Source organism: Anopheles gambiae, chromosome 3 (genome assembly GCF_943734735.2).
Source record: "Anopheles gambiae chromosome 3, idAnoGambNW_F1_1, whole genome shotgun sequence".
NCBI classification, from domain to species: domain Eukaryota; kingdom Metazoa; phylum Arthropoda; class Insecta; order Diptera; family Culicidae; genus Anopheles; species Anopheles gambiae.
In genome coordinates this window covers 13,337,369-13,364,458 of record NC_064602.1, presented here as the reverse complement: position 1 = coordinate 13,364,458, position 27,090 = coordinate 13,337,369, and the positions used below count along the sequence as shown (strand labels likewise).

Genomic DNA, 27,090 nt, shown 5'->3' with positions numbered 1-27,090 from the left:
TCTTCCGGGTATAGAGAGATGGCCCGGTGGCGTTCTACCGATAGCCACAACCCGACTAATACGGGCGGCTTCACGAGTAAATACTTCGTTAGCATCTTTATGGTGTGCCTTTCGTTGTGCTGTCTCACACTCCCGGCGTTCCGTTCCATCTGATGACATCGCAAAAGTGTGCTTTTGTGTGTGAGTTTGAGTGTTTTGAGCATACCGCATACTCTTTCAACGGGGGTCAACGGACACGGAACTCCAAAATGACAGGATGGAAACGAGCGATCGATCGATTTTTGGCATGCCTACACACCCGCAGGACAAAGTCATGCGAAGGTGAATAGATCAACACCACCCGTTGCAATGGAGAGAGAGCTTGCTTGCTTGGTGTGAAGCGTTATCACACTTTTGCGGCCCGTTTTGTGGAGCAAACGCGCCAGACACACTGTGACACCACATCGAGCACGCACGCATTTCTTCGGTAGGATACAGTTTCTGTTGGGTGCGATTGGAAGGAAACAGCAGCAAAACTAAAACGAAAACCAGCCACACCATCCAATGAAACGTCGAACGAAAGCACATGTAGACGCTTAATGGCGTTGGACGGCAGCAGCAGCATGAGATGTGCATTAATTTGATGAACCGAATTCAATTTATTATTTAGTAGTTGACGTATGGGAGAGGGCAGGAGGAGGCGCACACTGTCCACCCGATTCTGGCCCTGGCGTTCTGTGAAGCGATAAATAAACCATTGGACACTGTCAGAGTGATCTAATAAAAATTGGAAAATGTTTATTATAAATATTGATCCTGGATTGAATCACACAGCTGGGCGTAATATCGCTTTTTCCCTCGTTTTGTCTTATGTTGCTGTATTTTGCCCCCCCTGCGACAGTGAATCGTTTTTTTATGGCCGCACTGAAATATTCCTGCATCGATAATTCATAAGAGACCGACCGATTTGTGCCGTGATTCGGTTAAATACTAATGGCTGTGTAATGTAAACAGTTGTGTGCGGTATTTGTAGTTGATGAATGGTCGAATGAATTTATTATTTGTTGGGAGGAAAACAGAACACAACAAAACATTACACGTTACATTTCGTTCCTGTTATTGGCTTCCTCAGAAGTTGTTGGGATTTATTACTATTTATGAATGTTCGAATTTTGCATCAAATAAGAACGGCTACTTTATAAGACGATAAGCTTCCGTATGTTAAGTCTACCTTCAAAAACACTAAGTACTATTTAACGCCCACAAGACGTGCTTTGCTTTATGTAGACTCAGATCGAACGCTCTATTATTGATGTGTGTCGCACACAAATTACTGCCACGACAATAAAACGTTATCGAAAGGTAGCATACATACATAACAATTTCTTGTCGTATCGTGCATCCAAACAAACGAATATCAAAGGCCGTTCGACACCGACAGGGAAATAGCCACAACACCAATATCGATATCGGGCATATCTGCGCCTTGCTCCCTGGAGTAACATTCGTTTTGTCCGACCGACACGATAAACATTTCAATATTTATGCCGACACCCAGATGACCCAGATGAAAGTGTGTGTGTTTTTTTATTGCGACAAAGGCCTCGAAATCGATAAGGCACTAGAGCGAGCAGCAGCACAAAAGAAACACACACACACGCTTTTATCTTAAACAATATTCTACCTTTCTTTTGTACATGGCAAAAATAAGCAATCATATATCAATGTTTTCGTAAAAGGTGTGATTTTATTTCGCGATTGGTTCGCGCAATAAAAAAACTGCACTTACATCAGTACGAATGCTTCCAGGGACTTTTCTTGTAAGCGTTTGTACAGCAACGATACACGGTCATAGATGCATACGATGAGCAATAAATCAAGTGAAAAATTCCTTTGAACTTTTTATCCTCAGTTCATTTCTACCTTTTTGACGAGTTGTAATTGTTTGAAAGAAATGCTACTTCCATGAGCTGGACGTTCAGGCAATTACTTTTGCATCATTCAAGTTACTATCCTGACATCCACTTCACAACCTCGAAATGCTTAGCAATGGGGCATAAAGTGCACGCATTTGTTTAATAAAACCAATATATAAATAGATCAATTTAATTCCAACATAAAAAAAAAAATGCAAAATATTCCAAAACTATGCTTTCTATATTTGGACTAAACTGAACAACGCAAAGAGAAACTGCGAAAGCTAAATCTAGTAACTGCATCGTACATAAATGTCGTACAGGGCTTTCCAAGTCAGTTTCGAATGAAAACGTTGTTATTCACCGCGGGCAAGATGTTAATCCACATCAATCTGATATTTCATTTCCGTCAAAATCATTTTTAATTTCATCAGCATGATTTTCAACACGCCTCAAGCAGGATTTAGTTTGACAGTTCTTTGTTATGTGTTGAAAATCATGTGTTAAAACTGAAATTTCATTTTGAAGCAAAAACTATTTGACAGCTGTTGAAACCCATCTTGGTGAATAATTATGTGCACATTTGAAAGTGATTTGGAACACCCTATATTACGCAAACAACTTGACTAGCCAGATAGCTCAGTATGATTTGATGATTATTACTTAATAGCACCGTTTTCCAAATTCTTCACATCAAATTTATCTTGAAGATGCTGAAAAAACAATGAAACACTTGACCTATTTCGAATGAGTTAGTTTAGTTTTTTTTTCGTTTCGATGTGACAATGCAACTGAGCCATAAAGAAGCTTCGTTTCGCTTAAATGTCACTTAAATGTCTCATATGCATCTAGGTGAAAGACGAACAAAGGATAAACTGTTATGGAGTACCATTTCGCAGAGCAATGCAAGCGTAACAGTAACAACTCTGAATGTGATATAATGCATGAAATCGGAATGAAACAATGACTTGAGATATAACCAAATCACATTTTTTCTTCTTCTATTTGGCGATAGGTTCTACGCAAAAATGCCGGCCTTTACAGGTTTTCTAGACTAAATTTTTAACCAAGCAAGCAGGACAGTCAAATCCTCGGCTACGGGGTAACGACCCATTCCAGCCTTGAACCCATGACGGGCATATTATTAAGTCATTCGGGTTGACGACTGTACCACGGGACCGATGCCAAACCAAATGTTAAATAGTATATTTAAAAGGCAAAGGCTTTAAATTTTAAGTAAGAGCAACTTGTGGCCCTATTAACTGCTTACCTATTCAAACACAAAATAATGTAAATTGATAGTCATAACACATTTGCGTTCACATAATACAAATGCGTTTATAGAGATGGTAAAGCATTAACACGTACCCGGGTGGTGTTATATAAAATGACAGATTTTATCAATTTCCTTGTGAAAATATTCAATTAAAATTATACCAACCGGATTTGAGCCACTGAGAAGCAGCCACCGGTTCAATTACCGTCACCGATTCAACCGGAAGCATAATTGTACCAGATGCTGACTTATATAGCACCATCCATAGCAATCCAGCATGAATGAGCGGAAATCATTGCAGCCACTGATTGCAAATAGGGATGATACTGTGGTGCAAAATGCATGCAACGGAGCTCCCGGGCCGGAGCTCGATAGTTTACAGACCTTCAACAGCCTCAGTTGGCAAAAGTCACGTAACGCTGCTGCACGGCCGGATACGAAAGCCAGATGGAATGACTTCCGTGAGCTTCAGGTCGGTACACACCCCTCGGACCGCCATCCCATCAGGGATAAGAAAATGTTTTCCGATACGAAGATGGCGGCAGTTCTATCGAGCGACACGCGTCTGCTTACGTGTCGCCATGAATTCCCTCCCGATCAAAATGGCACCAGGGGACTTAGCGAGCTGGCTCGTGTTAGTTTTTAATTAAATGTAGCTTCTGTCAACCTTGAGTGTGGAGGGTGGAGGGCACGTTTCTGTTCATGTACGGCAGTGAATCTTTCTTGAGCGTATAATTCAGCTGACAATCATGATTTTAAAGACTTTCGTGAAGACTCATTGTGTGGTAGAGGAACAGTAGCGAAGAATAAGAGATGCTTTTTCAATAACTAGCCCAACTTCTTATTACTCCAATCTGTTATTTTTTTGACGATTTACTCGATGGTCCATTTACTGTAATTTTTGCTATGAAGCGTAAAAACTTACAGGTTATAAGAAAACAAATGCAACAAGGGTACAGTTTTAAGTAAAATAATATCATAGTTATATGTATAAATGCAATACAAATCAATACAATATAAATACAATACAATACAATACTCAAAGTAATCAATCAATCATTCAATCAATTGTTTCAAGAATCAAACGAGAAAAAAATCCGAAAAGGGAATGTCGGGCTATCGTTTTCTCGTTTTGATAAAACATGTTTAATATGTTCAAAGAATTGTACCCTTTTATAAAAGTATTAATTGATCAGTCGACCGATAAGATTGAAATATAAATTGAGTTGATATCAATATAAATCCGCCATATTCGAATTATCCTGAGCAAAATATCAGATTAATATGTATTGTTGCTTAATATTACATCGAAAATTCCACCCAGCACCAACACATGACCAACAGAAGCTCTTACTATAAATAAAAGCAACAAAAAACGATGCAGCGTAGATACTTTCCCGTCGATCATTAGCTTAAGTGGATGGATAATCTAATCGAATAATAGAGATGCGAATTTGCTAACACCATTAGCCGGGTTTCATTAGCCGTGATTATGCTCAGCTATCGGGTTTCCATCGGATGCTACACACCATAGACTATTGGCTCATTGTTCTGTCTGAAGCACGCAGAAGCAAGAAGGTTTCATTTGCAAGATGATTGATTAATCGTGAGAAACATTAAAAAGACACCTCAGAAAGCAATCATAGTAATTTGCACTTTGAGAGCAAATAAACTTAATCCTACGAAAAGCAATCAAGAAATTGGACTTTCATTTCAGAATTTCAGGCAATATTGTTTGTATTTAAACTAAAACCACCGTTCTCACAATAGGGCAGTGCTATGAGAAACATTAATCATGCTTTTTCCTACAATCAAGTGAAAATTCTCCATAAAATTACAACCATGAAACGATATTCATGGTTGGTAATACCATTTTTCGCTTTACCTGTTGTGTAAGCAGCTCCCTGCAAATCGAGGGAGTGAAAACAGGAACGGGCAATAAACTTAACCATGACCCTCAAAATACAACGGCAGCTCGAGACGCTCTCGCTGCGTTGTGCGCGTTATTGTGTTGCGCTTTAAGCCGTTGAGATGAAAAGCGTGTTGTTTTATTTTTCACTGCAAAAAAAGGACGTTTAGATTGATCTGGAATGCGCTTCCGTGGCAGTGTTAGTGTGTAGGACGGTCGGAGCAGTCAGTGGAAAATACACTCGAACCTTCGTGCAGCAAGACCAGCAAACATCTCCTTTTTTATCGTAAGACACCAGGCGCCTCCATGATTCGATAGTGCGCATGATTCCGTTGCCCGTGTCCTCGAACATTTTCCCACCTTTTGGAGCTGATGCAGAGGCGTGTGGGTGTTTTAAGTTGGCAAGTGGGTACCACGTTTTTAAGTGTGTGTGTGTATTTTGTAAAGCGTTATAAGAGCAGCAACCCACAGTGACTGCTATTTCCTTCGAACAATCGATTACAGCGCAGCATGTTCTTACATCCCACGCACTGTAAAAGCGTCAATGAAAAAAACACCAAGCACTGTGCAATGCACACTGGCACACTGGTTGGATGCAACGCTACAAGAGGATACGATCCTTCTTTGCCTCGGGTAAAAACAGAACACACCGGTGGCCGGAGGTATCGAGGAGCTGTTGTTGTTTTCACGGCCGCGTGAAGGTGGAAAATTCGTATGAAACGATAGTGTTGCTGTGGTGGTGGAGGTAGTGACAAACGCGTTGAATCATTCAATAAAGTTTCCACTTTTCTCTCTGCACAACTGGGGTTGTTTTCCATCATCGGAGAAGAGTGCAGGCGCTGGTAGAAAGTAGAGAAATAGCTTCGAGTTTATGAAATGTGTGGGACATAATCCTTTGAAACAACGTTTCACTAGAAAGGAAAATAACAATCCCACGTATGAATAACATCAAGCAGGTTATTTTCAAAGTCTTTTCTAGAAAAATGCAGAACGGATCGTTATTAAGTGATGCGTGAGTGAAATAATTGTTCCATTCTATAGTTATCGTAAATCGTTCCCCCATTGATGTGAATGAGGTCAAGTTATTACAGAAGAGCAATGCGAATCATTACGCGCAAAACCATTGCCAGCACTTTGGTGCTACTAATTTATGCTGATCATTATCGATTATGTTCACTGACAGTTAGCAAATTGCCCGTGTTAATTGGTTGTTTTGCTGATTGATGTGGAAATCACTACATTTGGTCATTAAAGCCCAGTTTAGAGCACTAAATGAAATGGTTTTTTTTATGGGAATTTATGAAACATAATCAACACACGAGCAGATTTGTATTTTTTTAATTAGAAAAAGGAAGAAAAGGATGATACAATAGAAAGACTGTTCAATGTTTTTTTGAGAGTATTTTCAAATTAATTTTTAAAATAATGGCAAAGCTATGGAGGATTTATGATGGCACTTTTGTAACTTTTCCACTAATCGAATAAAGCAGCGTAAACGATTCTTCTACAGAACCTTCCAGAATGTTGTCCTTTCCCAGGCCTTATGGACATGTCACGTTTCATTTGCAGTGTCATAGACCCGTAAAACCACGATGACAGTCTGACAACGGAATACCGATACCGTGAAAGTTCTGCTCTGCCAGGGCGAACCTGAAAATAGATTCATTCTATGTGCTGTCCAGAAACAGAGACGTCCATCAGGCATATTATTCCATACGCGGTATTTAAGAAGAAAAGAAAAAAAGCAAGAAAACTAACTACAATTTATTATTTTTTACGATACTCTTCTTTAGCTTGTATGTCACCGTTTGAGGCTTTAAAAAGAGCTTGAAGCATTGAAAAACCTCGCTGACATCATGCTAATAAAATGACACCCTTCAATAACGAACCGATCCACAGCTAAGCGCTGTCCTCGAGAGTGAATCAATACTGACGTGTGAAATATCTCATGCTGCTTCACGGATGAATTAAATTGTGAACCATTCGCCTCTTCCAAGCCGTCGAAGCAGTTCGTCGTCCACTGTGCGTTTGCCTTAGAGGTGACATTGTCACATCTGTTGCTCGATCCAGCCACAAGCTGTCCTTTCTCAATAGTATAACCGCAAAGCGCTGTCGAAGCCTAAAACCGTGGGACAAATATGGATCCCTTTATTCATCCCTGTAAGTGCTGCCCCTGCTATATTTGGATGGACGCTCTTGGTAAACATTTAATCACACTGTTCGAGACATAATCGCCAAATCGAGTTATTTTCGTTTCACTGCTGGGGCAAGCACCTCGGGCAGCGCACAAGAAGGTTCAGTTTCCCAAAGTTACGTCCAAATGCGTCATGAGCTAACACGCGATCTGATGATACCGTCTTCTATACTGCGTCAAATGGTGTGTTTGAATGTGTGTGTGTGTATCCCATTTGTCGTCGACATTTGTTAATGTTAAGGCAACTTGTGTTTTTGCTTAATTTTGTTGGCATTTTTAAGAGGCTGCTTTGAATGCAAATTAAATGGAGCAGCAGTTTTTGCACCTCAATGCAATATTATGAGTAAACTAGTAGAAGTTAAGAGTTTCATGATATAATTCTGTAAAAAAAATAGCTAAACATGATAAACAAATTATTAAGAGCAATCTTCAACAAACGCAAAAAAGGAAAATATCTTTTAAAGGCAAAAGTTTATACTATTATAGGATTTTCCAGGAGTTCTCACAGCTGTGGGAAACTTTAATGACTCTTTCATACGTGAAATGAACTTAATGTAACCTTGTTGGACAAATCTAATAGGAATTGCCATAATAGGATAAGAGAGTCCAATTTCCATCATATGAAGTTCACTTCCCATATGAAAGAGTCAAGGAAGAGTCCCACACCTATGAGAACCCCTGGAAAACCCTGTATTTTAACTCTTTAAATTGTTTGTTATACCACACAAGGATAATAGCTATCTCCCAACATTACACGCATAAATTCCACAACTACATCTGGACTTCAATGAGGTTGGTCCGCATGTCATTAAAATTTGACGATTTTTTCAACCGTTCACCTTTACTTTAGAGTTGAACCGTGTAAAGGCCAGGGGGTACATTGTCCGTACTCGCTAGTGTAATTTTGATTTTAACTAGCGCAACTGGCGACGGCTGGTGGAAGCTGTTTTTTTGGTGATCGAGGGAATGGTCGTACCGGATCTCAAATTTAAGTAGAGTTTTCACCATTTTTTTATGCGAAACACATTCACCTATCAATTACAAAGCTTTTCCAGTCCAGTTTAAATACATAACAAAATATTTTCTAAAGCGACTTCAAATTGTTTAACAAAATACTTCGGTCAGCCGCCGCCAGATGCGCTAGTGAAAATCTAAATCACACTAGCAAGTACGGACAATGTACCCCGGCCTTAAGACAAAAATGATTACCAGTATAAAACCAATAAGAACAAGTTAAAAAAAAATGCAAAACGCGTATCATCATTACACGTAGATAACAAAACAACATGCTTCCTTTACATCCCTATGCCGGCAACCGAAACGAGGTTACACCGTTTTCAAGTGAATTAATCTATTCCGTCCCACATTTGCACTACTTTACACACAACCTTCAGCACCGTGTCACAAAAGAAGTACGATAACATCCCCTAGGATAATTTAAACCATCGCCCAATTGTACCATCACCATCATCATCATCATCATCATCATCAACAGCACCATTATTATGATGAGTGTTCTCATTTCTATGGCGCGGGCATACGCATTCGTATCGTCACGACTGGTGACATTTATTTTTGCGCTTCCCGTCTCGTGTCTACAACGCGCAAAGAATAAGGGCACGTTACTGTGAAAGCGTTTTAACTGTTTTGCAAAACAACTACCTATTTGCACCACACGCACCAATACACAGCAATAACGACTCAATACAGTGCGGGCAGTGAATCGCACTAGAATCACTTAGACGGGGAAAAAAACGACACGACATACGCGAGCGCAATTAAAATGGCACGTAACGCAACTGAAACACGCACCTTTGCTCCACCATAGACGCATCATCACCACTGCTGGGCGCAGAAGTAGCAGCAGCACATTATATGCGCCAAACATGAATTCGCTCAGTACGTGCTGCTGTGCACTCCCGTTTTTATTGGATGTTCCGTGCGGGAGGTAGGACCACGCAGTTGGTCGGGTGTGTCACCATATTACAGCGGGTGACATTCCCACACACACACACACACACACCGCACAAGTGGCAGTGGAAGGAGTGGAAAGGAAAGGGTAAGTAAACAAACTACCAAAATAAACAACATCAGCACAAGAGTGTCAAACGCACACATACAGTTAGAGGCAACGACGGGCGTACTGCTCTCGTCGGCAATGTTTATTTTTATTGGTCCTCCCGAAACCAACGAAACCCTTCGGGGAGGGAGGGCATGCAATGGAATAGAGTAACAACAACAACAAAAAAAGGTAAAACCTTGCTTTCATTGCATGTCACGTCGAAATCGACCAAACCCCAAAAGACCAAATGGCCGGCCGGCTTGGGCTAGCGCTCTTCGCTCTTAATGGGTTGCTTGTCCAGCTGAGAGCCAAGCTAAAGAGAGAATGCAAATATTCTTCCACGAAAAAGGGGAAAACTACACATTTGCTGTCCTCAAATCTGCATAATAATTTCCAGCTTCACACATTAATCTTTGAAACTTATCTAAATTAGTTGATACATTTTCGATAAGAACGGTAAGAACTATCATAAAACAAATAACATCGTCTAGCTTTTTCCCCTTTAAAGTGATTGCATTCCAGTACGAACGCCCACAAACCGCTGGCATCGATAATATCATCAGCGAATGCACATAGCGTTGCATTTTCCAACACTGCAGGCGACTGCCTCGTCGGAAATCTCTCGTTCACCGTCTGCTTCACCGTCCGTCCAAGCTTGCAATTGCATTGCTGGCGAAGCACGAGAGAGCCACTCCGGTTTTGCACTGCTTTGTTGTTGCGCTGAGTTTAGAAACAATAACAAAAAAGAATGTAAAAAAGGCATAATACACCCCGAGTCGACACAACGGCACAACGGAAAGGGCGTATGCTGCAGTTTGTTGGATGTATTGTTTTTAATGCTTACCCCTATTGGAGGCCGTGATTAATCAAGCGGAAGACGCCACTGACGACGAACAGACAGTCATCCCACCACCACACACAGACTCAGCTGGGGGCATGGTGACACACCATGAACACAAAGGAAAGTGAAACCATTACGGTCCAAGGTATGGCCGTTAGAATGCGCACGGATTTGTTGTTGATTAATAGAGAGATAGTAAGATAGATGACACCCACAGAAAGGATAGCCTGTTTCTAAGTCATTTATGGAGAAAGAAAGAACGGAGATGAAAATGGTTCAGCAAAGTGTGCCTTATAGGAAGTAGTTACAGTAAGTAGATGTGTTTGAACATAAATAAATCTTTTATTTCTGTATTTATTTTAATAATTTTTAAATGTTAATGAAACCAAATATACTCTAAACAATATTAATAATTTAATTGTGAATGAATACATTCGTTTCAATAAAACCAAGGTAGTTCAATAGACCAATAACGATATTTTTCATGTTGTTTACTTCTTATTATTGCATAGTATTTATTTCCTAAATTGTGCTGTAACCCCTCAACACGTTTATAATTAGCTCGCTATTTCATTTCAACATTTGCTACTAATTATATAAACACCATTTCCTTATGATAATAAATTCAACGAAGGTTTTTAGAAAGCTTTACCATACGGAAAGACCAAACTATTTTCTGCACCAAGCATTTCTTTCCTTAAAGCTAGCGTCGTTACATGCCCACACCAAGCCAAACGCCATACTAACTCCGTCGGTGTGCGCGTCACACTCGAGAAAGCCTGGATTGTGTGTGTACTAGCATAGCCCGCGACCTTGAACATTTTTTTACACTCACACCCCCAACCATGTGACTACACAGCATCTGCTGACTCTCTAGTCCGAAAGGAAAGCACCAACCAATGCTCTGTTACATAACGTACTTTCCCCCCCTGTGCTGCGAATCTACCGAAAACGCGAGAGAAAAACGAATACACACTCTGGTGGCATATGGCAAGGGCAGCGTTGGCACAGGAAGGAAAAAAGCCTTGAAAGTACGCCACAAACCCGAAGCATGTACCTTGAGCCTTCTTTTTGTGATATTTTACCGCCCAAAGGATAGGAGGGAGAGGTAGGGATTTCAGGTACGGTTCGGTCAAAGAAAATTCCCACAAAAATTCGACATTCTAATGGCATTCTTGCGCACCACCGCCGCTTGCGAGTTTCGGGGCGAGTTCTAAATACATAAGAAGTAAAAAGGAACGTAGAAATAAGGGAGCGAGACGGCTGTGTGTAAAGGAGGCTGGTTGGTTCACAACCAACAGGTATGTAGAGCAATTTTGCCAAACATTTTAGCAGAAACAAAATAATAAAAACGTTTGCCGGAAGTAGCATTTGTAGCCAAACTGGGTTTAAAAATAAGCAAAATAGTAATGCGAAAAAAGACATTTAACAGCGTTTTCCATATTATGTTATATTTGTCTCTACTTATATGATCTCTAACCAAAGGCAATATTATATTCTTTCATAAGATTTAGAAACAAATATAAACGCAGTATTGCATTGTCTCTTTTAATTTCACCACTACAAATCATCACCATACAACCAAACCAAAATGTCCAAGGTATGTCCTATTATATTGAAGAAAATCTAATACAAAAGGAAAGTTAAAGAAAAGCTTGATAGATAAGCAGGCAAAACAATGCTTATGCATACCATTTTAAATTAAATTTAAAATAGTGCATACTATGTGAATGTTAAAAATGATAAAATATAAATGATATGGGAATGATAAAAAGTAAGCATTCAGTAATCCAAGAATCTAGAAGCTTTAATGATCGACATGTCAGATTAGAAAATTATGAAAATAGATTCATTATTTGAACATTTTGTGCTGTTCATAGATCTTATAAATTGTGTGCACAATACGGTCAATTTCGGGGCTTAAACCCATGACGGGCATGTTGTTAAGTCGTACGGGTTGACGACTCTACCACGAGACCGGCCCGACCGACAATGTTACATTGACCAAATTCAATATGGACAAACAAATAGTGAAATTAAAAAATCCTCTTTTAAAGCACAGCTAATTTATTTGTATAATTTGCAAAATAATTAAAAAAATGATTGAACATATAACATGCAAGTTCTTACTTACTTACATCTACAGACAAATTCTTTTTTAAAATGCACCATTAGGTTTGTAAGCAAGTATATATTTGTACTATCTCAATCAAAATGGTGAATCAAATCAAATTGGAGAATATTTGGTAATAGTAAATGGCTTGACCCAGCAGACTTATACACAATTTATTACAAATTCAATGTTTTGCGAGGTCACAACAAGCAACATCTTGTTTACTACAAGCATTAGTAAATAAGTTTAAACCTTTGGATTGCTTAAATCTAACACGATCAATTTACGACATAACTCATACTCCTTCGAACGACAATTTGGTGATTAATCAAACTCAAACTACCACAAACTATCTAACTACGCCGTTCAAAACATTCACGATACCTTTCCATGAAGTTCGCACTTCCCATTCCGCATAAGCTAGTCTACGCCAGAAAAGCTCATCAATTATCGTTTCCATAACATGAGTAGCAGTATCGATTGAACATCCTGTAACCTATAACGGATTAACTTCGTGGCCCTTTCTGCTCACCAAAATGCGTAATATACCGCATGAATGAGCGAAAGTTTGTCCCGAGCTTGGTGCCCTTTTTGTTTCACTCGCAATATTCCATTCAAGGCACCGCAACTTGACGCAAACACCGAACACACGACAACACACCAAAATGTAAATTAAGCTTCACAAAAGGCGCCCCGCTTACAACAGCATCGGTAAAATAAATTAGACGAAACCCAGCTCCTTTTCCGTAACCCCACCGCCCCCAAAACACCACCATGAATCGTTGCCCTTGAAGCTAATTAAATTTGGCACCCCAGCAATAGCAACAGTGACCGACCGCGATGTGTGCAGCAACAACACGCTCGCGTAAAATTTACACCAGCTTGTATAGAAGCTCGAACAATCGGGGAGTCGTTGTCTGGTTTTCCGCTGGTTCAGAAACCTCTCCACGCTGGAATTGAACAACTGTTTCCACTGCCACTTAGTGACAAGTGTTCGAAGAGTGGAACGACTATAAAAAAGTAGAAAGGATCATTGATAAGCACGCATCTCACTTGCTAAACGCGGCTCACACACATTTACTATTCCTGCTACGGGAATGCAAACATACACATGGGATACACACTACACCCCATTGGCAATTCATATTAGCGAGTAAAGCGCTTACAAATTTCCGTCCAATTAACACGCAACCGTTTGTTGACAACAAATTGCTCTCCGTCTCTCTGTTCGTGCCATCAAATTGACATGCTAAATGTAAGTAGTTTACGTCGAAAAATAACAAAAAATATACATTGTATCATGGTATCATCATTGTGTAATTGAGCTTTATACGGGGCTACGGTTCTTACATGCATTTTTTAGCAATAATTGATACATTCCTTTTTTTAAATAAACTTAACTTTTTCTTTTAATGTTAAACGTATTAGTTTGATATGCAAAAGAACTCTGATAAGGGTAAGATGATTAAAAGATCCCACCAAAGCTTAGAACACATTCTTCGCTTCCGAAATCCGATACGATGTACCCCCTGAATCGCACTGAATTGCTAATGTCAATGTAATTACTATGGCGCAGTATCATGATGATCCGTACGCGGAACCTGAGCAATTTGCATAAAATTTAGCACTAACGATCACACGACCCTCGCACTGAGCCGATGTTGTGAAATACTTTTCCTTCTGCTGCTACAACAGAGCACACGGCTTGCCGTCTTATGCGTTCGTTTTCACGGTGGCCTGGTGTGGTGGTTCTATCGTAACCGTACAGAACGCACACACCTCATGCTGCTCTCTCTCTGTGACGCATTATTTACTGCGTACATAGGTCAACGAGCGTTAGCCGGAGTTTGTACCAACACCAGGAACAAACAACCATGGCATGTGTGTTTACTGCGGAAGGAATCGTACGAACATATGCTCGTTTCGCCGCGTACATGGGCGGGTTTTTGCATTACGATTGAGCCGTGTGTACAATCGAACGTAAAACCAAAGCACACGATATAGGCATAATTCGTGTCTCCGACGGACCGTTCCCATTTATGATTGGATCCGGCAGCTGCGAATGCTACAACCGGCGCTCTGCCCATTGCTTATCAGCAGTTATTGGCACCATCGACCAGCTGGAGCACGGTCGCGACTGAAGTTATCAATTCCGACGACGATCGTCTATTTTCGTCATTACAATGCTAGCTGCATTGAAGATTCTGTCGAAAAGAAACATAACTCTCAACAAGTAAATAGGGGAAAGCGGGGCAAAATGGGCATGTGGGGCAAAATGGGAACCTTCTATTTAAGCATTATTTCACTACAAAGATACATTCCAATGCACAAAATGTATTCATTGGAGTGTTCTATGAACACCATGTAAGTTTTATAACCCTTTAATAACAAAAAAGAAGAAACATGTAAAATAAGATATAGTAGCATATTAATGTAATTTTTGCCACTCCGAAAATAACCTTAAACCAATGTCACAGGGATGCGTGGAAGTTTTACATGATGTATTTTTAAAGATATTATATTTCTACACAATTTGTCTGATAAAAAGCAAGGTGATTTAATGCGTATTTTTACTAATATAACAAAAAATACAAAAATGTTTCACGTGGAGCAAAATGGGCAGGTACGCTTGGGGCAAAACTGGCAGATGTTTGTGACATATGACGCTTGGTGAGGCTATCTAAAAACTGTTTTATTTTGATAGCATAATTTTGGAAGAATTGTAAAGCTTTCGTGAACAGCAAAACAAAATAAAAAGGACGAGATTACATTGCACGAAACGTGCGAAAAAGCATAGACCATTGCCTAAGCGCAATATGTTATGGTATTGTTCCAGTGTTTTGACGTTCCACAGTTTGTTTACATCTGCCCATTTCGCCCCGTATTAATCCATAGGTAATGGTAGATTAATCCATAGCTAAACGAATGTATTTTGTGGCATATTCAAAGGAATATTCTGTATACTGCTTAACATGCCCATTTTGCCCCGCTTTCCCCAGCAACCTTTCGCGGCGTTGGGGTTAAAGGCCACACACTCTCTACGCTTTGTGACTGACACCACTTTGACAAAGCAATAACGTTCGCGAGCTTATCATGTTACGTCTGTGGCCTTGATTATTTGCTTAGTTAAAAGGTAGAGAAACAAAAAACACGTATAGCAATTCGAATTTTGTGTTTCGTCAGTTAAACTGAGCAAACTAGAGGGTTTTTTTTCAAAGAAAGGAGGCTACTTTCATGAATCCGAAGTACTCAAATCTACTAAAGAGGCATGTCCTCGTACTCGACAAACCCAGACATAGCTATATTTACAAGACGATTTGCCAAGAAGCAGCGCATTGAGCTAAACTACTAGAGTAAAGAAAAATCAACATCAACAAATTTAACAGTAGCATGTTAACCCCCAATCATAACACCGACTCTAAACAAGAAAAAGTTCCACCTTTTGTTTACCGTGCATATTTTCAACGAAGCGCCACGGTGCGAGGCGCGCACCCGCCGACTGTTACCCAATCGATGTGGCTTATCTTTTTCCCACCACAAAGCCTGGCCCCACAGTGTCAGTGAAAACACATTTGATGACATACCGCGACGAGAGATAGCGACGATAGTAGGTGCCGCCGTTCGCCGTTGGACGAAAATCAAAACCAAATTCCCTTTACGCTCAGGCGATACCGGAGTGGAGATTATATTGGAAAGGGCAACACACGATAAGGGGGCGAAATGGTTGGCAGGGTCTGAGGCACTGTTTGTTTTAAGCGTAGCAGAGATACCATGTCACACTCACCGCTGAACCGTGAGCTCTATGTTTTTGAATGAACTTTAGTACTTGCGCAATGTTATGCGTAGAGCATTTTTTACGGAGCATATCATTTGGTCGGAATGAAAGCCCGGAACTGGAAGCATCACTAAACAAGAGCATTGACCATGCTGGGACTGTGTACGCTCACATTCCTTACAGTTCCATAACAAAGCTCGATCTGATCTCATCTGATCTACAGTGAATGGTTCCACAGCCGAGATAAGGCCCCGGCGTGAAGTGCCCACGTTCAGTTTTTTTAGCTCCAAAGCCACAGTTGGACCGGTCAGGGTATTACACCTTCTGCATTGGATGTAACAGAAACCGGTACCGCCATAATGATGACGGTGGGGTCTACTCTGTTGGTCTAGTTTTTCCAGCCATGACCGCCGTGAAAGGGAAATAAATCCACACGTGACATGCGGCACAAAACCTTCCTAACCTCTAAAGCTCTTCTCGCGTGGCAGCACCGCCTTGTGTCAGTGTATTGACGGGTGGCCGCGTTACAACAACCGCAGTGGGGGACAGAAACCCCCTCCACTCCATCACCTCCGTTCGCGGTATCGCATTACAGCTGGCCAGGTCTGTTTGTACAGAGAGCATCAGCACCTCACAATTTGTCAACGGGCAATTGGGCCGAGAAGGGGTAGACGTGTGGGCTTCTAAAAGTAGCTCGCAAAGCCACGTGACCTCTCCTCCTCTCTCTCTGTCTTTCTCACTATATCCGGAACGCACTTTCGGGGGGGCAGCCATACGTTCTGGGTCGCACGGTTGTCATGCCATGCCTTCTTTTTCCGCAGCAATTTAGGACTGGACCTTTCCCCCCGCAACCGTCCCTAAAATGGAAGAGCAATTTTGTGTGTGTTCAATCAAATCGATGATAAAGTTTTCGCAAACAATTAATACTGGTAGTTTGTTCCACCGAGTAACATTTCCGAGTGGGTCTCCAATTTCCGAGCACACAAACGTAATTCGCGTAACATCCATTGGATCCACAGCCCCAACTCGGGAGGCCGAGGGTTAGCGGCGTTCGTTACGGTCGTTGGCGTCCGGTGGCGATTGTTGCATTGCCGATTTTTTGCACCCACATTGCAATTGCGTGGAATTAGTAGTTTGTGTGTTTCTCGCTTTAGTTTGTAAATATCGATCGTTTTTGCTTTTTTGATTTGCGCCCAGCGTAAACAACAATCGCCACATTGTTGTTATGTCATCCGGTCGAATCGACAAACGCGTCGAACTGAATTGTGCAATGCAGTTCCTGCTATTTACCTGAACAACACACGCTGCCGTTCCGCTGCTGTCCTGTCGCGTACGTTTCCCGGGGGTGGGGGGAAATGTCTACGACGACCCGACCGGCCCCAGCGATGGAGCAGACGGCGAAGTCGACGATGATGCTGGCGCACGAACGGCCATATTTGATTCTGGCTGTCGCTGACTCTTCGCACGCTTGCTGTGGTCGCTTTTGCTTCGCTCGATTATGTTTACGCAAAGATACCTTTCGCCGGTGTTGATGTGTGGGGAGAAAGAGTTTTACACGTATTTTTTCTCGCACAGACACCGTTTACGCTACGCCAAAAAGCACACACACACACACACTAACACAAACGCGATTGCTTTTTTGCACAATTTTTCTTTTTTTTCCCAGCGACAACACAGCAGTGTCGGGTTTGATTTTCTTTTTTCAAGTTTCACCACACAATTCACAGATCACTAGATTGCAGAAGGACAAAAGGGGAAGGTTGTAAAAATATGCATTGCATGGTCGTAAATCAACTGAAAGTGCACTGCGTTTAACTCGAACTTTGAAGCTGCTACAAAGCGACCACTTATGGGAATAAGAAGACCTTTGCGGCTTTCACACTCCACACACTTTGGTGCATATATTTTTGTTAGCATTCTTTGCACCGAGCACTGAGCAGAAATACTCGCGGTTGTGGCTGATGCTATTTTACATCGCGAAATGCTGACGGACTTATTTTCTCCGCGTAGTTTGACCCGGCCACCAGACACATTTCCTTCTCTCCATCGCTCTTGCTATGGCTTCAGCGCAGAGCGGAGTTGAGCAAATGATCACCAAACGTGCTATTGCTCATTTTCTTCCGCTCTCCAAACGCTCTGGCGCTCTTGCTGGTGGGTGCATGCACACGTCAATACAAGACACACAGCTGTGAGGCGAACGGAATGAGAGCAAAATTCCTAACAAACAAACATAAAAAAACAACCCTCCGTTCCGATGGAAAATAAGTGTGGGCTTCGGAGAAGGTGTATTTCGCAATGCAGAAAGAGCAGCAACAGCTCCCATGGCCATCCGAGATGTTGTTTTTGAAGGCTCTTCCAAATACGATCTAATGCCGTCCGTTTTATCGGAACGGTTAGCAAGAGACATGAAAAAACTTTCCCAGCAAACTCCTACCTACTCGCATACCCCCTTCTTGAGCGAGGCTAAGACCATGGTTGTGTAATTGTAAGTGTCTCTTGAGGTGACAACCTCGGTACGTCAGCAGATATCGTTCTTCAACCACTCACTTATCTCTCCCCCACTTGTTTTTTTTTTGTTTTGAATGCTTTCAAAAACAAGGACACCAACGAATATACTTTCTTTCACCATCAAACTGCCCAACTTCACTTCATTGCATCACTGTGCAACGAAGGAACCTTCGCTACTGAGACCCTGGCGCTGGAGTGGCCCCCATACACACATACACATACACTCACACACGTACGCATACCCTAATTCTTATAGTTTCTCTATGCGTGCGATGCATAATTTCGTACCACGGGGCTTATTACAAGCACTGCTCCATTTCCCAACTTACATCCAAGGCGGAAATGCATTTTCCTTGACAACAATGCATACGCACTCGCTATCGCTCTACAAGGCGAACAATCGAATTACCTAAACGCACCTCCACACTCGCACACTCCCGCCGTTCCCACAACCGAGGAGATGCGTGAAATCGTCACCTCCGCCGAATATTGGGCAGCAACACAGCCGTTGCCCACAACCACCTCACGTCTCACACCGCACGGGGCAGTGGACAGTTTTGCACCATTTTCGCCAAATTTTCACGACCAGATCCGCAAAAGATGAACGCACTTTTCTCTTTGCGACGGAGAACAGCTACGACATCGAAAAGTGCACACAGAGAAAGGTGAGTCGAAACGGAGAGGTACCGCCATTTCAACCTGGTTTGACAGGGCACAAAATGACAACTGCCCAACTGGGAGGGTTGGATCAACACACATGCTTTTCGTTAAATTTCGTTAAATGTGCCGCATGCAAACATACAAAATAAACGTTACCGAAAAAAATATGTTAGAACTATTTGATGCTTTTAATGCATTGAAAAGATTATTTTCGGGTAATACTCAAACAGTGCGTAAACTACATGCTTAAATGTACGTTATGTGCAAACAAATGGTTTATGAATAGTTCCGGTTTCATATCAATAGTAGTGCAATCTGAACTCACTGATGGAACTTCGATTCCTTGCCAACTATTGAATATGTGCTTTTTAGTTTACACGTTTTTCCATACAAAAAAAATCTGCAATTTTCTTCGGTATGCAAACCGACGTGACACTTCGAACAAAATGAGCTTCAAAAGTTGTCTCCTTATTTCAAATGAAAATACGTTAAACACTAGCGCCATCTCTATAACGTTTCGCTTACTACACTGACACAGGCGAGAAACTGCTGAACTTCCTTTTTGTTTTCCTCCGCAAATTCCAACGCGCATTGTTTTATTAACTTCTCACATCTTTTGCATTGCTTTGGAAACTTATAAAATGATTTTCCTATGTGTTTTGTCCAATAATTCTCACAAAATCTTGCCTCACACTTCCTTTGCATTTTGTATTTAGAAAAGTTGTTTACATCGAAGCAGCAGTGAACAGAGCTTACTTTGACAGAAGTGATCGCCTCACTAGCAAATGACAGTACTTTCGTATGAGACACTTTTGTAACGCAAGTGTCACGTTGGTTTGTCGGTGGTATTATCTCCGACGAACCGAAGTGACACTTTGAACAAAATAAGCTTCAAAAGTTGTGCCCATATTTCGGATGAAACTACAGTAAACACTAGCGCCATCCTCGAAAAAAGCCTTTATTACTTTGACACAGGCGAGAAACTGCTACGCCTCCTGTTTGTTATCCTTCTCAAACTCCAACGCACAATGTATTATCCACTTTTAACATCTATTGCTTTAATTTGGAAACATAGAAAATTATTTTTATGGGTGTTTTGGACAATTATTTGTACATAATTTTGCCTCAAGCCGCTGCCAGATACACCGAAAGTAAACCACCGTAACGAAAAAGTTTGACAAACAAAAAATAATGCTTCTTATTGTAAACAGACAAAATGTGAGTTTTGTTTTTTCTCAATTTTGATGACAATAACACGTAAACTTAAGTTTAATTTGTGTTACATTGCTGTTTTGCACTGCATAAGTATTTCGATAGGATTTCGCTCGCCAACGGGTGGACCAAAATCGGTTGAGAACGTTACAATGCGTTATATTCCATCTGTCTTTTTTTTTTGTTACGGTGGTTTGTCGGTGTGTCTCTCAGTGGTCTCACACTTCTTTCGCAATTTGTAATTGGAAATATTGTTTACATCTAAGTAGCCGCGAATAGAGCTCATTTTGACAGAAGTGATTGCTTCAATGACAAATGACGGCGATTTCGCGAGGGACACTTTTGTAATGCAAGTGTTTTTTCTATAGTGCAAATAAACAATTTAACAAATGTTACTTAATTTTTCTAATTATTCTCATCAAAATTGAAGAAAATAAAACTCCGTTTTTTATTCACAACAACATGCATTTTTTTTCGGTACGGTTTTTTTTTAGATCTTACTGGTAGTGGCCTTAAACTAAGACATGCTATGTCAAAACTATCGTAGAACATTTATCGCAGCTATATCTTGAATCGCCGGCTCTACCTCATATTGATTATCTGGCTTTTCGATTGCGTGCGATTTCTTTCAGAACCCTTTTTTGAGAACTTTATCAATTCTGACATATAAATAACTGATCGTAAATTCCTCGATTGTTCTTCGTCCGTTCTTCGTTTAAAATGTTGCTTTTGAAATTATTATGCACAAACACCTTCACGTTTGGTGTAAATGTAGCTTCAGGCCATTTGCAATTCAACGAAAACTTCAACTTCATTCACGATTTAACGAAAATCATATACGAAGTGGGCAGGTCCTAACCAACATAGCTCCGCCTTCTTAGATATCGTGAAGTTGTGCGAGCACTTATGAATAAAATAGGGTAAACAACTCCACACAATTGTTGTGCGAATTAATTGCTTGATTTGAGTTTGCCGTATGCGGACGACGTAAAGATAGCAATGACTGATATTCAAAGTGGAAAGATAATAATGAATTTATCCACTACTGACAAAATCATCAATTTTTTTTAATTTCAACCTTTATTTAATATGTATTCCAGCACATGAAACATCAATGAGTTTAGTGTATGATCTAGAGTATAAACTAGAGCACTCAAACAGTTTGACTGAGCCTAAAAATTATCCATCTTGAAAATCCTATTTACTTGATTAACTTGAAATAGTTCAAATTGACAAGTTGGAAAAGTTGCAATTTTTCATTTATACTTATTTATACTTATTTATACTTATATTTATATTTATTTATTATTTACTTATTTATACGCATGCGATTAGTGCAATTGCTCAATAACAGAAGATATTTAGGATAACGTTATAGACAGATAGGACAACAACAACCAAATACCCGTACCAATTAGCCATTGATGGCAAAACTGCTGTATGTTTTAAATCCTAAAGCTTTATCCAGTTCAATGGGTCATATTTTGAAAGGAACGGACTCCCGTGAACTATTACACTATTGCTACTTGAAATGCTCGATTGTATCGTGTATGCTGCTTTGCACAGTGTTCTTCATTATCATGGAGTGTTTAAGATAAAACAAACCGTTGAAACTTTTGAAATTGGAAATGCTACTACTACATCACTCAAAAATACCAACAAACAGTAAAGCATGTTTTACATAACTTTTACCCATTTTTACTCTTCGATAATCTATTTGGCTCTTCACGTGGAACTCTACGAACATTTTTATACAAATTGACTCTTTCGATCGCACAGTTTGCCCATCGCTGGGTTGAAGCAATAGCAATACATTCTGGTTAATCTTGAGTTATCAAATTAGCCAAAGGATATTTGACTTCATAAAATAGCCACAACAAACTAGAGCAGCTATAAGTGATGAAAAGAGCATTCATTTGATTTGATTTTATTTGTTACGATTATTATATGATGTTATGTAGTTGAGTTATATTTTGTTGTTTTAAAAATAATATTACTTCTTCAACATAAAATCTTCTGCAAGCTAAAATTGCATCAGTTTTTAATTATGTAGCTAAATTTATTAAATGCTCTGAATATCTAACACTACATATGTATTTTTGCAGTATAAATACTTATACAGAACATTTTAACATAGTAAAGCATTTGCAACCGAGAAATACTCATTTCAAAATACATATTTTAAAAGATTATTCTTTCTTTGTATTCAACCGATTAGGTGCAATATTTTAGTTATTTTATTTTAGTCTAAACCAGGGGCCTCCAAACTTTTCAGCCCGCGGGCCGCATTGCTTCAAAAATCACCATGTTGAGGGCCATTTGATGTTACCTATAATTGATGAGTGAACGTTTAAATCTCATTTTTATAACAAAACACTAACGATACTTGAACAGATTCGAGTTACTAAAGCTTGATTTTTGTCTAAGAAATGTAAAAAAAATACAATTTGTTTTGAAAAAGTCAAAATAACTTAATATTTATTCTAAATCTGGCAAAGTCATCGGGGCCGCATTTTAAGCACTTGAGGGCCGCATGCGGCCCACGGGCCGTAGTTTGGAGACCCCTGGTCTAAACGAATGTCAGAAAACTTTTTACTCCCAAAAAAGAGGAAGCTTAGAAGCTTTCTCGTCATTGAAACATCGGCCTTTTCTTAGCCTTAAAATGTTTTTTAAACAAAACACCACAAAGCCTTGGGAACGTAGTAAATACTTAAAAATGCCAACTTCTCTCCCCCCAAAAACCACATACCGAGGTTTTGAAGGTATTTCCACAGCGTTCATTTTGGGTTTTTTTTCTAGGGGGGCCACAAACGTTTTGTAAACTTTGGCCCGAAAACTTACACCCAAAAGTATTTTTGCACATGGAAAAGTGCAACTGGTGCAGGATGATGTTCGTACCCAAAAACACACACAGCCTGGTTTTAGTTCTTCTACGTGCTTTTCAAATGTTGAACGCAAGGCTCGAAAGAAATGAAGGTGGTCGGTTGAGTCTTTTGCGCCCATCTTTGCTTGAAATGGTTTTTTGGGGGTCATCGTTGACAGAATAGAAATCTGGAGAAAAAACATCTTTTTATTTATTGTTTTGCCACAAAACTTAAACAATCGAACGCTAAATTCTCGGTATCCTCACATACATTTATATAGATTGATCAAACAAGTTAATTGACTCGACTTAACTGGTGACTAGGTTTTTCGCTGGCAGCATAGCAAAAAAAAAGTGGTACATTTTGCTCACCAAACAACAAATTCGCCCTTCTGCTTGGAAAGCAGGTGGCCGGTTTTTAATCGTAAGCAAAAGTAAAGTGGGTTTACTTGTTCGTTCTTTTTTTTTTCGTTCGTTGCACAAATGAATGTGCAATCGAAACCATTTTACCAATCGATCACCGCGAGTGTGTGTGTGTGTATATGAGGCAAGTGTAAATGTGCTGCAGCACACTTCATAGCACACTTGATCGAGTTCTACCTTTTTGCAGCACGGTTCTTTCTGCTTTGGTAGGCAGAAATGTATGGCACGATTTGTGTGTTTATCGTTTTGTTTGACTATGCACTACCTCAACATATGCTGCAACAGCACCACAGCTACCCTCACGTGTATAATAAACCCGGAGGGTGATTGTGTTTGGAAAAATATATTTATTAAAACTAAACGAAAACAATTCATCCAGGTGGATGGATATGGAGGAGTGGAGGGAAGGGGGGGGGGGGGGGGGGGGGGTTCTGGAATTGGCCATTCGATGTGGGCTAGTGTGTCAATAGATTTGTGGGTCAATTTCTTCTCCAAGAGTCCTGCCCCTCCCCCTCCCGCTCTCAATATGGTTTCCGCTGCATGTCTTTTAAATTCTAACAACTGCAACAGGTTGTGAAAGCTTTATCTTGATGAAGCAATACCGGATTGCACTCTGTAAATGGAATGTTATTGCTTCTTCGCTGTGTCTACGGTACATTTAAAAAAAGGTTTTATAGTTCAATTAGTTGACTTTTTAGTTGACATCCTTTTTGAATTGAACGTTCAATCGTTTGACTTACAATTTAATTAAAGAGCATGCATATGTATAAGAAACCCAGTTTAAACAAAATTACAAAAATATCCAGGTCTTTAAAAAACCAAACTATTTTTATATGGAAAAAATGCCAACTAAAAAGTTCAAATTCGATAAATGGCATGCAATTCAAATTCAACCACTAATCTGCAACAAACAGTGGAAGTTTACATCGGTTCCATGGTGTAATGGTTAGCACTCAGGACTCTGAATCCTGCGATCCGAGTTCAAATCTCGGTGGAACCTACCAGGCTAAAATAACTTTTATTATGTTGTTGTGTTTTCTTTACGAAAAGAGAAGATAAAAATATCGATGGTAGAATATAAAAAATGCCGTGAGCTTGTACATTGATACAAAGAACCGAAATATAAAATTAAAATAATTATTGTTAAAATTAGAACCAATAAGCAGCAATATAATATAACTATATAAAACATTTAGCTCTGCACTGAAAAACGAAAAAAAGAAAAATGTGTTTGTTCATGGTTTTCAATTGTGTCAGAGAATGGTTTGAATTATGTTCAATAATCAATCAATTAACTTTTTTTATCATACGAATATTGCCAGAACTCTCTCGATTGCACTGCTTGCGATGGTTTTGAAAAAAATCAATTTATTCTATCAATTGTTATTCTATAATTATAGAGGTACTGGACCTCGTGGGTCTCTATCACCTTTAGATTGGAGGATGAGATTAATTTATACAAAAAATCGATATCAACGTGTCAGTTTGCACTGCGCAACTCGCTTAATGCATCTTACTTGTACGGTGCCGACACTGGTGATGTAACTAGTGCTTTTTTGTATACTAATAGAGGGAATAAGGTACAACATTTAAACGCATCTTTAATTTGTTACAAACCAGGAGCAAATATTGTACTTGTTCATTGTAAAACAATTCAATGTTCACTAAACACACGTTTGCAGTCCGCATGCGCTAACAACCGAGTGCGCTGTAGCGTGCACCATTCTTCATGGGGGTATAGCTCAGTGGTAGAGCATTCGACTGCAGATCGAGAGGTCCCCGGTTCAAACCCGGGTGCCCCCTCGCGGAAAGCTTTTCTTTTTGATACTTTTTTAGATGCTCGTGCACATTGGATCGCACGTGTTTTGACAGATAAAACTTGGTAACGGCGTAGTTATTTTATTTTTCTCATTTTAATCATTCTCAGCCTGCTGTTACTGAAAAGATACGTGTGACGTAAAATTATGATCTGTGATTCATTTATTTGTTAATTAATATACGTTAACTGTTAGCCAATGACCAGGCACACTTTTGGTTGCTACAATTTGAAAATTCATAATTAAAATCAATAAACCATATAATAATTAGAAATAAAAGGCTAGATAAATACTGATCACAATATCATTATGATACGTGTCATGTCAACCAAGGTAAATAACACCCAGTATTAACCAAAAATGTAAATCGATACGATTCAATGTATCGCAGAAACTACTCGCCCTACGTTAAAATAACATACACGCGGTCACAAAGCCTTTCTGTGCGTGGTAGGTAAAGGGCACTACTCCTGCGGCCAGTAAATGGAAGTTGAGGCAAGGGTAAGGGTTCCACAAAAATGAAAAGCTGGTAACCCACTTTCAAACCCCGCTCTAGCTGCTCTAGCCAATGTGGCAAATTCTAGCCTGCCTAGGCAAACGCGTTGGGCGCCCTTCTGTGGCGGGGTGTCGTTTGCTTCCCACATGGAGTGCCAGGTGCTGCGTGAAGAAAAACTACCACCACCGTGTGCAGCAAGAAAAACGCAAACGATGGACACTTTCCCCTCTGCCTGCCTGCCAACACACCACTGCCGCCGTCCTGTTGGCAGCGCCACATTCGTTTTGCACTCACATAAGCACTTTTCCTTCCAGCAGCGGTCGAAGAAAAGCTTCCTACTACTGCTGGTAGGGGAAAGCGGGGCAAAATGGGCATGTGGGGCAAAATGGGCACCCTCTATTTAAGCATTATTTGACTACAAAAATACTTTCCAATGCTCAAAATGTATTCATTAGAGTGTTCTATGAACACCATGTAAGTATCATAACCCTTACATAATAAATAACCAAGAAAAATGCAAAATTAGGTTTAGTAGCATATTGATATAATTTTTGCCACTTCAAAAATAAGCTTAAACCATTGTCACAGGGATGTGTTGATGTTTTACATGATATGTTTTTAAAGATATGATATTTCTTTACAATTTGTCTGAAGAAATCAAGGCGATTTAATGCGCATTTTTACTAATATAACAAAAAATACAAAAATGCTTCACGTGGGGCAAAATGGACAGTTACGCTTGGGGCAAAATGGGCAGATGCTTTTGACATACGGCGCTTGGTGAGGCTATGGTGTTGTATTTGTCGCCTCAATAATGATAACAGGCACAGCTTCAAAAGATTCAGTTTTGTAGATTTAAACGTGTAAAAACTGTTTTAATTTTGATAACATATTTTTGGAAGAATTTGAAGGGCTTTCCTGACCAGCAAAACAAAAGATAGAACGAAAATACATTTCACGAAACGTGCGCATAAGCATAGACCATTACCTAAGCGCAGTTGTTGTGGCCCATTTTGCCCCAGTGTTTTGACGTTTCACAGTTTGTT

The 27,090-nt window shown here is 40.0% G+C and overlaps 1 protein-coding gene and 2 non-coding genes across 7 annotated transcripts in view; 2 read left to right on the top strand and 1 right to left on the bottom strand.

Annotated features, from left to right (window-relative positions):
* Positions 1 to 19,305, bottom strand: part of LOC1275458 (uncharacterized) — a 35,293-nt gene extending 15,988 nt beyond the window's left edge. Inside the window, exons 1-2 of one of the 5 annotated variants that reach the window (XM_061656051.1) lie at positions 18,993 to 19,305; positions 17,356 to 17,796 (exon numbers count right to left, since the gene is read on the bottom strand). The gene's annotated coding sequence lies outside the window, so the exon portion shown is untranslated. Of the gene's footprint in view, positions 1 to 17,355; positions 17,797 to 18,902 lie in introns of all 5 variants that reach the window. The other 4 variants (XM_061656052.1, XM_061656050.1, XM_061656049.1 and 1 more) reach the window with 4 other exon arrangements.
* A 5,354-nt stretch (positions 19,306 to 24,659) lies between these two features.
* On the top strand, positions 24,660 to 24,731 carry Trnaq-cug (transfer RNA glutamine (anticodon CUG)). Its single transcript has one exon. It is a non-coding gene; the product is annotated as a tRNA-Gln (tRNA).
* A 731-nt stretch (positions 24,732 to 25,462) lies between these two features.
* Positions 25,463 to 25,534, top strand: Trnac-gca (transfer RNA cysteine (anticodon GCA)). Its single transcript has one exon. It is a non-coding gene; the product is annotated as a tRNA-Cys (tRNA).
* Positions 25,535 to 27,090: the final 1,556 nt, after the last annotated feature.